Consider the following 10,922-nt stretch of genomic DNA (forward strand, 5'->3'; position numbering starts at 1 on the left):
ATGAGTGTCATTTATGGCACTCTTAGGCCAGGTTTTCTTTGTAGTTTTATGTTCGTTTTAGTCTTTTATGTCGTGGTTTTGCATAATAATGCTTGTTTTTCATGTTTGTGCGTAAGTTTAGAGAAATGTGTGTTTTTGATGGTTTTCTTTCTATTTTATTCATTTCTCGGTTATCTTTTCTCGCTTCTTCATTTCTTTGACTTGTTTTGTAGGTGTGTTGAGTTTCCCGAGGTTTAATTATCAAAGAGGAAGTTCAAGAACATTCAAGGAAGTTTATGGAGCTAAGTTCGGGAATCCAAGCATGAAATTCAAGCTAGCTTCGCAAGCACAAGAACCTTGGAAGCAATGCTTTGGCTCGAAGTGTTCAAATGCTTGGAAGATAAAGGGGCTGCCCTTCTCATGAGCATCGCCTCGAGTTCACCAATGATAGGGATGCTCGGGAGCGAGGAGATCGATCGAGCAAGAGAACGAGGCAAGGCCACGAGCACCAAGCAAGGGTGCGCGAGCGCGGCATAGGTGGTACGTGAACGCAGACCCACCTGTGCGCACGCGGCCTGGTGGTGCGCGCGCACCAGGCGCCCTGTTCCTCTTCGCTCGATTTTCTATTTATACCCTTAGACTTTTCCTTTTTGGGGGGGATGACATATTTTGTACTTGACACTTATTTTCTAGAAATTGTAGAGAGAGTTTAAGATTACTTAATTGTACTTGAATTTGATCTTTGATTTTAACTTGATCTTGGATTTCTTCTTTACATGAATGAAAGTTTGTGAGATTTCTTTCCTTTGAATTTACTTTTATTGCGATTTCCTTAAATTCTTGAATGTTTGATTTGAATTCCATTCTTTGCTTTAGAATTTGTTGAGTGATTGAATTTCTTGTTGATTAAACTTGAAATTAATATGATTGTGATTGAATTTATTTTTTTTTTCAATTTCACCATGATTAGTGAGTAGATTAGTTGCTAGGGAGAAGGGGAAGCATGCTTGATTGATGATTTTTGCTAGTTAATGATCCTTGATTGATTGAATTGTTGCAATTAATTGGTTGACATAGTTGTTCATGTGATGAATTAGACTAGGAGTGATCAACCTATAAGATTAGTCTAGATTTCATTGCAAATTTCAATGACATGAACCCTTGATTTAAGAAATTCTTTAATTGATTGAATTTGATTGTGATTTTCCTAGTTAGCCATTCATAGTGAACCCTAGCTTGGCTTATAGGAGATAGCTCTTGAATTCCTTTGGTTGCAACTACTGTTTGTCCTTAGTAATGTTTGAATTGATTGGGTGATCCTTCTATTAGCATATTCATTGAGTTTGCATGTGGAACCTATATCCCTATTTTTTAGTATATTGAATTTCTCGATTTATCTAGCTTTCTCCATACTTTAGTTACCAACCATATCTTTTTACAATCTTCAAAGTAGCTTGACCTAGGCTATAGCTTGCACGTACTAATTCCTTTGGGTTCGACCCTTGACTTACCATATACTCATATTAGGTTGGTCGAGTGTTTATACATCTTGTTTGACTCTAGTAAAGGGTAGAAAACGACCTACTCTTCCCTACGTCATTTGTATACTTCTTGTTAGACCTTACAAGATTGACTCTTGCTCCCACTAAACTTCTTATCCACAAGAATTTCTATGTTTCTCCATAAGTTAATCCTTTTGTTAACTTTATGAGAAATCACGTTCCAATTCCTTTATGAAATACTACCTTCAATCCCATAATAGATTTCTTGAGCTTGCTTTCAAATCTAGCATTATTTAGATTTTGAAAACCCTTAGACTATTTTCATAGTCTCTTCTAAAATCCTATTTTAGGAAGGCGATTTTGGTATCCTTTTTTCCATATTTCTTATGTGCAATTTTGCTAGAATAATCTCGAAAAGACTTGAGCATTCCGATGGTGAATAGGTTTTTATTAAAATAAACTCCGTGATTTAATTATATCCTTTTCAACCAATCTAGCTATGTATACATTTCCACATTTGTTAGTTTTCTCCTTGAAAAGTTATTTGCAATCAATGGGTCTTTCACCATTCATGCAAATTATTCAAGTTTTAAACATGATTTTAAAACATGGAGCATCAAACACTGAGTTTCAAGGCGCTTTCAAAGCCCTTTGATTACGTTGATATTACTCCAACTTTTTAGAATTTTTGTGAGTAATGAATCTCACGAAGCCCTTTAAAGGTCTTCCGAGATTCTCAGTTCTGGTTTGTACTAATCTCGATGGTCATCGAGTTCATTTTTCTCCCACTTGTCGTTTTGGAAATGTGTTACTTTCTAGAAAGACACCACTTAGAGCAACAAACATTATGTTCTCAATTAGGTTGTGGAGGTAATGCCCGTAGTCTCACTTGAATGCTTACAAAGAGACATGTATATTTTCTTTGGGTAAAAGTTCATTGTGAAACAAACATTTAGCTCACACTTAAGCTATCTTAGCCTTTAATGAGACATTAAGCTCCCACAGAGCCACCTAGCTCTTGCTAAGCTGGTAAGCTCCTATTGAGTCACTTAGCTCCCACTGAGCCAGTGAGCTCCCACTGAGGCTAAGAGTTTTAGACATATACTTGAAAAGACATTTAGAAGTTATTTCTATCCATAACGGAATATGGTGTCCTTTCTTAGCTCTGACATTTTGTTTAGTGTAACATTAGTTATTTGTGCAAATATTTAAGAACTTTATAGGAAGGGATGTGATCCATCATCGTTCGAGTCATTTTCAAAAGACATACACTGTTCTTCGTGGAGTTATTTATGAAAATTTTCATTCATAACTTTGTGATGGTCACGCTTGGCTCAAGCAAACATCGCTCGATCTAATCAAGACGTTTTGATATCTTGCCAAGTCGATTCTGTACTTCACTGAACTCTTGAGCTACTTAAGTTAAGTTTGTTCACATTTGATGAATATAGCCATATTCTTCAAATTCTTCGTGAAACATTGAAGTAGTTGAATCCTCTTTAGCTTTTGGAGTCAATTGTCTATACCAAGAACAATAGCTCTTTAATTTGTCGGTTTTTAACAAGTAAGACTTGCTTGTCTTAAAACGATTCTGAATCGATCAACTGTCAAGAGCCTATATAGCCATGAGTACATTCTTGTTAATGTGACATTGCTAAAGATGTACAAATCATGCCCATGACTTGAACTTTGTGAGTCTTCACGTTAGGGAAATGTTTGTTTATAATCAAGCATTCTTAACTCATGGTTTAGATAACCATGCCATTTAAATAAATTCGCAACTATTTCTCTTTACTTTGAATGTGAGTCTTTCCGTGTGTTAACGGATTGTTTGCTGATTATGGAACATAATAACCATTTATTTGTTCCAGCCTTAGCTTAAAAGGTCTTTAAACAAAGCATACGACCTTACAACTGATGTAGCTCTTCTTACTTCATTCTAAGCTTGTAAGTCAATAACTTAGCTTAACTTCAATAATTTGAGGTCACTTTCAAAGTGTAACATTCAAGCAGTATCTGATACTTGTGAAGATAATGACTTGCTAAGTTAATTAGAATAACATGAACTCTTTAGTAGAAATGGAATTTCATTCCATTTCTTTGTTCCTTGTTTCCTATATTTCTTATTTATACATTATCTCATAACCTTTATGAACCGTTTATTTAAGTGTTTTGAGTTTTGTACTTTGTTAGGCACAATTAAGCATCTAGTGCGCCGTATAACAAAGTTCTATCTTTTCCTTTAATTCGTACTTGAATTAATACATCAATGAGTTGTACTCACTAGTGTATAAAGCGAAAAGATATGTTGGTTGTCAACTTCTGACAATTTGAGTTTTCAACTCAATACTTCATTTTTATCAAAACTACCTAGTATTTTAAATACATGATGTCCAACCTTCCTTTCGGACTTAGTTATAAAAGTCATTTATGAGAATTGTATTTTAGAAATGCCTTTCTTTGAGAACTATTCTCTAAGATTTCCTTTACCAATCATTGAAAACAATAGAATTTGATTTAGGATTCTACAAATATAAGTGCAAGGTATAACCATTTATCATGAAAATAACAAAATAAGTTTGAAATTTAAAAACATTCATGCAAATTTTCAATCTTATTAAGCGTCTTATCCACGCATTAAATTTGTCCTCATTTAGCGAGAATAAGGCGATTTTAAGATCCAAAGAATCAATGAGTGATTAAGCATGCTTTTTCTTGTCTTAACACTCAATATTCTAAGGTAAGAAACTCTTCGCTAATGGCTCCAAGCCACTCTTGGTTAGATAAATCGTCGCATCTAATGCTCTCTCTACAACTTAACCACTTTGCCACGACATATTAGGACTCCATCACTCATATCGTTGAGTATAACCAAAACCAACATGCATACCCGGTATGCCTTACGTATCCTAGGGAAAAATAGTGATGCCTCGCTTTGGTGTAGCCCATCACTACTCCCAATAGGTCGGTAAGTATTGCTTTGGACTGACAAATTTTACTCAATAGTTTAGGGACCTAGGATTTCTATGTTGATTGATTTAAGTGAACTTAACTAATCATCGCAACATTCGAAATCCTAAACATGCATCTAATCATATTATTCATATATATATATAATCATAAATATATATATCGAAAACATAAATAAATGATGCATTTGGCAACTAACATGACCCCTTAAGTCTTCAAGGGTCTTCTTTTTCAACTTCATGGCTTCGTCTTCCAAGAACCTCCGTCTTCAAGACTTAACCAAAATTATGCAACTACTAGTATCTACGATTAGGACTAATCTAAATATTAAGAAAAAACCTCAACGATTCGTAAACCGTGTTAAGATTTACAAAAATACATCACGAAACGTAGTCCGTATTTTCTATCCTAATCAGGCCCCACTAGTTGCCATTTTATAAAACTTTTGAGAGGATATACATTCCATTCATCCATTCACTATTTGTGAATGACCCGTGCATTTTACAACAATAAACAAGTAACAATGCACAAATACGCGTAAACTAGTAACTAACTTAGGTGGTTAATCCAATTAACGCGCCTAACTAAAACTAGTCAAAGTTATTCAACCAATTATGTAAATAAGCGCAATTAAAATTAGCTTAAAATAATAATAATGAACCTCCCACTAAATTCCGCATCCAACTTAGTTAATCCAATTAATTAAGCCGGTAAACCCTAAATTTTGCAAGTGCCGCTCAAAACCGAGGCCTAGCCTCTCAAAAAATAATTTAATTAAATAAAATAATTAAATCGGCAAAAATCGCAAAATGAAATCGAGAGAGTTTAGGTGCATCGGGTTGTCCAAGGCAAGCACCCTGAGCACTCGAACGCACGCATGTGCTGTGCACTGCCTAGCAGCCTTGCACACCATGCGTGCCGAGCTGCTGCTTGGGTTGCCTGGTCAGCCCGCACACCCTACAAGCCATGGCCGCAGCTGCTGCTGCGCCATGGCCCTCCCTCGTATGCCCTTCACGACCAAGTCGCGCATAGCCCCATGCACACCCTTAGCACAGCACGCACCAAGCGCACCAGCCCGCATCCTCGTCAACCATATACGGGCTGCGCGTGCAGCCTAGTAGGCCTAGTGATGCTCGTGCCTATTGTGCCTTGGTTTGCGTGCAAGTGCCTTAGGATTATTTCCCGATTTTACGTGTGATATTCTAAACAATTCTAAATTAATTTTAGAATCAATATTTTGGGCAAAAAATGAAAATAAGACAAGTGCAACTTAATTAAATTCCATTTAAGTGCACAAAACCAAAATTATTTCCAAGAACTATTCTTTAATAAAATTGGTTCAACTTGTTGCAACATTAATGAATGGATATTCTCACTATTAATTAACCAACATAAATTAATCATGAGATTTGACAAAATTAAAAGGGAGTTGGAATTATGAACATAAACATTCAAATGAAGATTTCAACTTTAACTTGTGAATCCTTGAAAAATTACATCTTCTAATATGAAGATTAATGAAATTTCTATCACAAGATTGAAACTATATGATTCCAATCAACTTAATAAATGATTTAAATCAAGAAAGTTCAACAAAATTCATGAAATTTAGTAACTCAAAGTTCCAACCAATTAAAACAATTAAAGATTGGATCATTAGTACGTAGAAGCCTCAAATAATAAATTTTTCACACTTAATGCAATGGATTTGCAATTATGTGAATATTTAACCAATCTTTCAAGCACTAATTACTACCAAGTAACCATGCTTAAAGAGGTCCAAAAATGTAGAAACATTAAGGAAAGAACCAAATACATAATCACCATAAATATGCCATTAAGATTCCAGGTTAAAAGATTTAAAAAATTTCGTCAAAAACAAAAAACCCTCGAAAAAAGGTATTTCTGGTTGGATTTTGGCTTTTTCACAGGCCTAAAGGGATGAAAACTTTCCAGATTGCTGTTTACACCCACAATTCACTATTCTTAGGCAAAAATCTAGGTTCGAGAACAAAAATCACATAAAAACGGGATTAAAATTAATAAAACCGAGCTACTAATCTAATTAGCAACACAAAACAAGAAAAATAAAGCCATAAAAACCATGAAAATTTTAGTTAAAAAAATAAATGAGCAAGGCTTTGATACCGCTGTTGGACCGCGGAAATAAAATCCGAGACCAAGGAATACTCACAATTAATATAACTAAAGATAACAAGATTAAGGAAAAGACTAAATTACCATTAAAGCGTGCTTCGCTCAACCACTGGAGCTCTAACTTGAGAAAGCCAAGTCTCACAAAGGGTGATGACCTCTAACGGTATCCACCCACAACGCGACCTGCAGGTCTACTACTTTGAGGTTAGCCAAGCCCGACCAAAAAGACTACCCGAGTAATTAATGAGTTTAAAGGTTTTCTCTCAAGTGGATATGCCTTTTCTAACTCTTACTCAAGTGAACAATCCCAAGGTATGCCTTGGCTATTTAGGAGTGCTTCCTTGTAAATTCCTCTCAACTTTCAATGTGGGACTTTTCACAAAAAGATCCCACATGGAAAGAATGTTGAATTCAATTCCTAGTTAAATAAACCAAGGAATAACTAAATAACAAGTGTCACATGGTTAGGTGAGGACCACTTCCTCACTTTCTCACCAAGACAACTCACATCCATAGTGAGCTAACCATGTGGCTGACGTAGGGAAAAGTAAGTCGTTTTCTACACTTTCCTAGAGTCAAACAAAAATTATAAACACTCGACCAACCTAATATGAGTATATGGTAAGTCAAGGGTCGAACCCAAAGGAATGAGTAGGTGCAAGCTATAGCCTAGGTCAAGCTAGTTCGAAGATTGTGAAAAGATATGGTTGGTAACTAAAGTATCGAAAAAGCTAGATAAATCGAGAAATTCAATATACTAAACACTAGGGATATAGGTTCCACATGCAAGCTCAATGATTATGCTAATTGAAGGATCACTCAATCAATTCAAACATTACAAAGGACAAACAATAGTTGCAACCAAAGGAATTCAAGAGCTATCTCCTATAAGCCAAGCTAGGGTTCACTATGAATGGCTAACTAGGAAAATCACAATCAAATTCAATCAATTAAAGCAATTCTCAAATCAAGGGTTCATGTCATTGAAATTTGCAATGCAATCTAGATTAATCTTATAGGTTGATCACTCCTAGTCTAATTAATCACATGCACAACTATGTCAACCAATTTAATTGCAACAATTCAATCAATCAAGGATCATTAACTAGCAAAAATAATTAATCAAGCATGCTTTCCCTTCTCCCTAGCAACTAATCTACTCACTAATCATGGTGAAATTGAAAAATAAAACAAATCCAATCACAATCATATTCATTTCAAGTTTAATCAAGAAGAATTTCAATCACTCAGAAAATTCTAAAGCAAAGAATGGAATTCAAATCAAACATTCATAATTTTAGTTCTCGATTGGTTTTTACGAGTTTTTCATATTTATAGTTGATAATTCATAATTTTAGTTTTAGTTTTACCTTGTTATGCTTTCTCTCTTTGTTTTATTTGTGATTTGTAGGTGAATAATCAAGTCAATTTGCTCATTTTGGGACTGCCTTGTTCGCGGGCATCATCTCGAGTGCACTGATGATGGGGATGCTCAGGAGTGCGGAGTTTGATCAAGCAAGCGAAGGAGCCAAAGCCTAGTGCATCGCACAGGGGAGCGCGCACGCGGCACAGGGGGTGCTTGCGCGCAGACCCAGGTGTGCGCGCGCGCGGCTGGTCTGTGCGTGCGCACGGCCAGTGCGGCCCCCTTCGCTCGATTTTTCTTATTTATAGCTTTTGACTTTCTTTTTGAGAACGACTTAACTTGTACTAGAAAAAGAATTTTTCCAGAAATAGTAGAGAGAGAAGCTTAAGATTTACTTGTTAGTACTTGAATTTGATCTTAGATTTCAATTTGATCTTGAAAATTCTTCTTCAATTCAATGAATGTTAGTAAGATTTCTTTCCCTTGATTTACTTTTAATGCAATTCCTTCTAGTTTCTTGGATTTTGATTGAGATTACATTCCTTGCTTTAGAATTTGTTGATTGATTGATTTTCTTTTGATTAAGCTTTAAATGAATATGAATTTGATTGAATTTGTTTTGTTTCTTAATTTCACCATGTTTAATGAGTAGATTAGTTGCTAGGGAGAAGGGGAAGCATGCTTGATTGATGATTTTTGCTAGTTGATGATGCTAAATTGATTTGAATGGTGCAATTAAATTGGTTGACATAGTTGTGCATGTGATTAATTAGACTAGGAGTGATCAACCTATAAGATTAATCTAGATTGCATTGCAAATTTCAATGACATGAACCCTTGATTTGAGAATTACTTTAATTGATTGAATTTGATTGTGATTTTCCTAGTTAGCCATTCATAGTGAACCCTAGCTTGGCTTATAGGAGATAGCCCTTGAATTCCTTTGATTGCAACTATTGTTTGTCCTTTGCAATGTTTGAATTAATTGAGTGATCCTTGAATTAGCATAATCATTAAGCTTGCGTGTGGAACCTATATCCCTAGTGTTTAGTATATTGAATTTCTCGATTTATCTAGTTTTCTCGATACCTTAGTTACCAACCGCATCTTCTCACAATCTTCGAAGTAGCTTGACCTAGGCTATAGCTTGCACCTACGCATTCCCTTGGGTTCGACCCTTGACTTATCATATACTCGTATTAGGTTGGTCGAGTGTTTATAAATTTTCTTTGGCTCTAGGAAAGGGTAGAGAACGACCTACATTTTACTCGTGTCAAAAATGGCGCCGTTACCGGGGAATGATATTGGTGCTTTGTTATAGTTGTTGAGTCTATTTCACCATTAATTGAAAATACAAAAAGATTTTCTTTTAGGCTACATTTGTAGCCGTGCTACTAACCATTTCTTTTGAGATTTTATGCATAGAGCATGTGATCATTCACTAGTACCATTTGATCCGGAAAGTGATAGAACTATTGCAAGGTTGAGGAATGCTAGACGATCTTTGAGCCCTAGCATTTCAAGTGAAGAAGAGCAACAACAAGAAAAACAAGCAAGAATGGGAGAAAATCCGAGAGTGGCATTGAAATAATTGGGGATTCCCGGTGCATATAGATTTGAGAGTGGGATTGCTCCACCTACAACCCCGGCAAATGATTTTGAAATAAGGCCGGCAATGATCACTTTGATAGAGAGGAGACAATTTAGTGGGGCCAAGCATGAAAGCCCACTAAACCATCTCAAGGAGTTCGAGAAATATTGCAATACTATCAAGGTGAACGGAATTTCCCAAGAATTCATCCGCCTCAAGCTCTTTCCCTTTTCTCTCATAGGACATGCTTTGGAATGGCTAGACAAGGAGGTTAAGCCGAATTCTCTAAGGACATGGGACGAGGTCACCAAGGAATTTCTATCCCGTTTCTATCCTCAAAAGAAAACGGCGGAGGCTAGAGCTTTGATTTAAGGTTTCAAGCAAAAGCCAAGTGAGAGCCTCTATGAAGCGTGGGAGAGATACAAGGAGGTTCAAAGAGAATGTCCTCATCACGGAATTTCAACCTATCAAATCATTCAAATCTTCTATGGAGGCCTTAGCCCTCAAGGAAAATCATGTTTAGATGGAGGAGCCGGAGGTCCTATCATGAACAAAATGGAAGACGAAGTGGTGGATATAATTGAAGACGTAGTGAGGTATTATAGAGATTGGCAAGATGGAGAAAGAGAGTCAACTAGCAAGAGTAGCTCTTTGGTGTACTCAGTTGATCATCTAAATGCAATCAACAATCTATCCTCTCAAATGACAAACTTGGGGAAGGAGATGTCCGCTATCAAGGCAAAGTTGGAAAGTGCTACCTACCAAGTTTCAAGTCTTCCCTCCCAATCTAAGGGGAGAGGTACGTCTTCTAATTCTCAACCCCTTCCTTCTTCTAGTAACATGCCTAGTGGATGCTTGTTTTGTGATGATTGTGGGTCGTATGATCATGATGTTTCTAGTTTCCCTCATGCATGTATGGATGTTTGTGATGATCAAGATGGAAATGTGAATGAGCATGTGAACTGTTTAGGGTAAAAATACCCCAGGTACGTGGCCCAATCTCATAGTGACACGTGGCCCAATAAGAAGGCGACACGTGGCCCTATGAGAGTGTGACACGTGTCCACCTGACAGGGTGACACATGTCAGCTATCTTTAAATACGCAATACATCAGAAAGAGAAAAAGGCCCTGATTACATCAGGCCCAAATCCCGAGAAACCCTTAAAAGCCGTAAAACGGCGCCCCCCAAGACACGTGGCGACCCCTGATTGCGCAGCCAATCACGTCACGACATTCTAGGGTACAAACCCTAGAGGGGCACATGTTTCCACCCCTATAAATACCCCAATCATTTATGATGGGAGGGGTGGATTATGACATACCATAAATATAGAGCATTAAAAAGCTCCAACTTCTCT

At 36.6% G+C, this 10,922-nt stretch overlaps 1 non-coding gene across 1 annotated transcript; it reads right to left on the reverse strand.

The window, feature by feature from the left end:
- Window positions 1–9,914: 9,914 nt before the first annotated feature.
- Window positions 9,915–10,020, reverse strand: LOC145565737 (small nucleolar RNA R71). The gene has a single exon (XR_014095118.1). It is a non-coding gene; the product is annotated as a small nucleolar RNA R71 (small nucleolar RNA).
- Window positions 10,021–10,922: the final 902 nt, after the last annotated feature.

This window comes from Chenopodium album, chromosome 10 (assembly GCF_948465745.1).
Source record: "Chenopodium album chromosome 10, dcCheAlbu1.1, whole genome shotgun sequence".
Classification (NCBI taxonomy): domain Eukaryota; kingdom Viridiplantae; phylum Streptophyta; class Magnoliopsida; order Caryophyllales; family Amaranthaceae; genus Chenopodium; species Chenopodium album.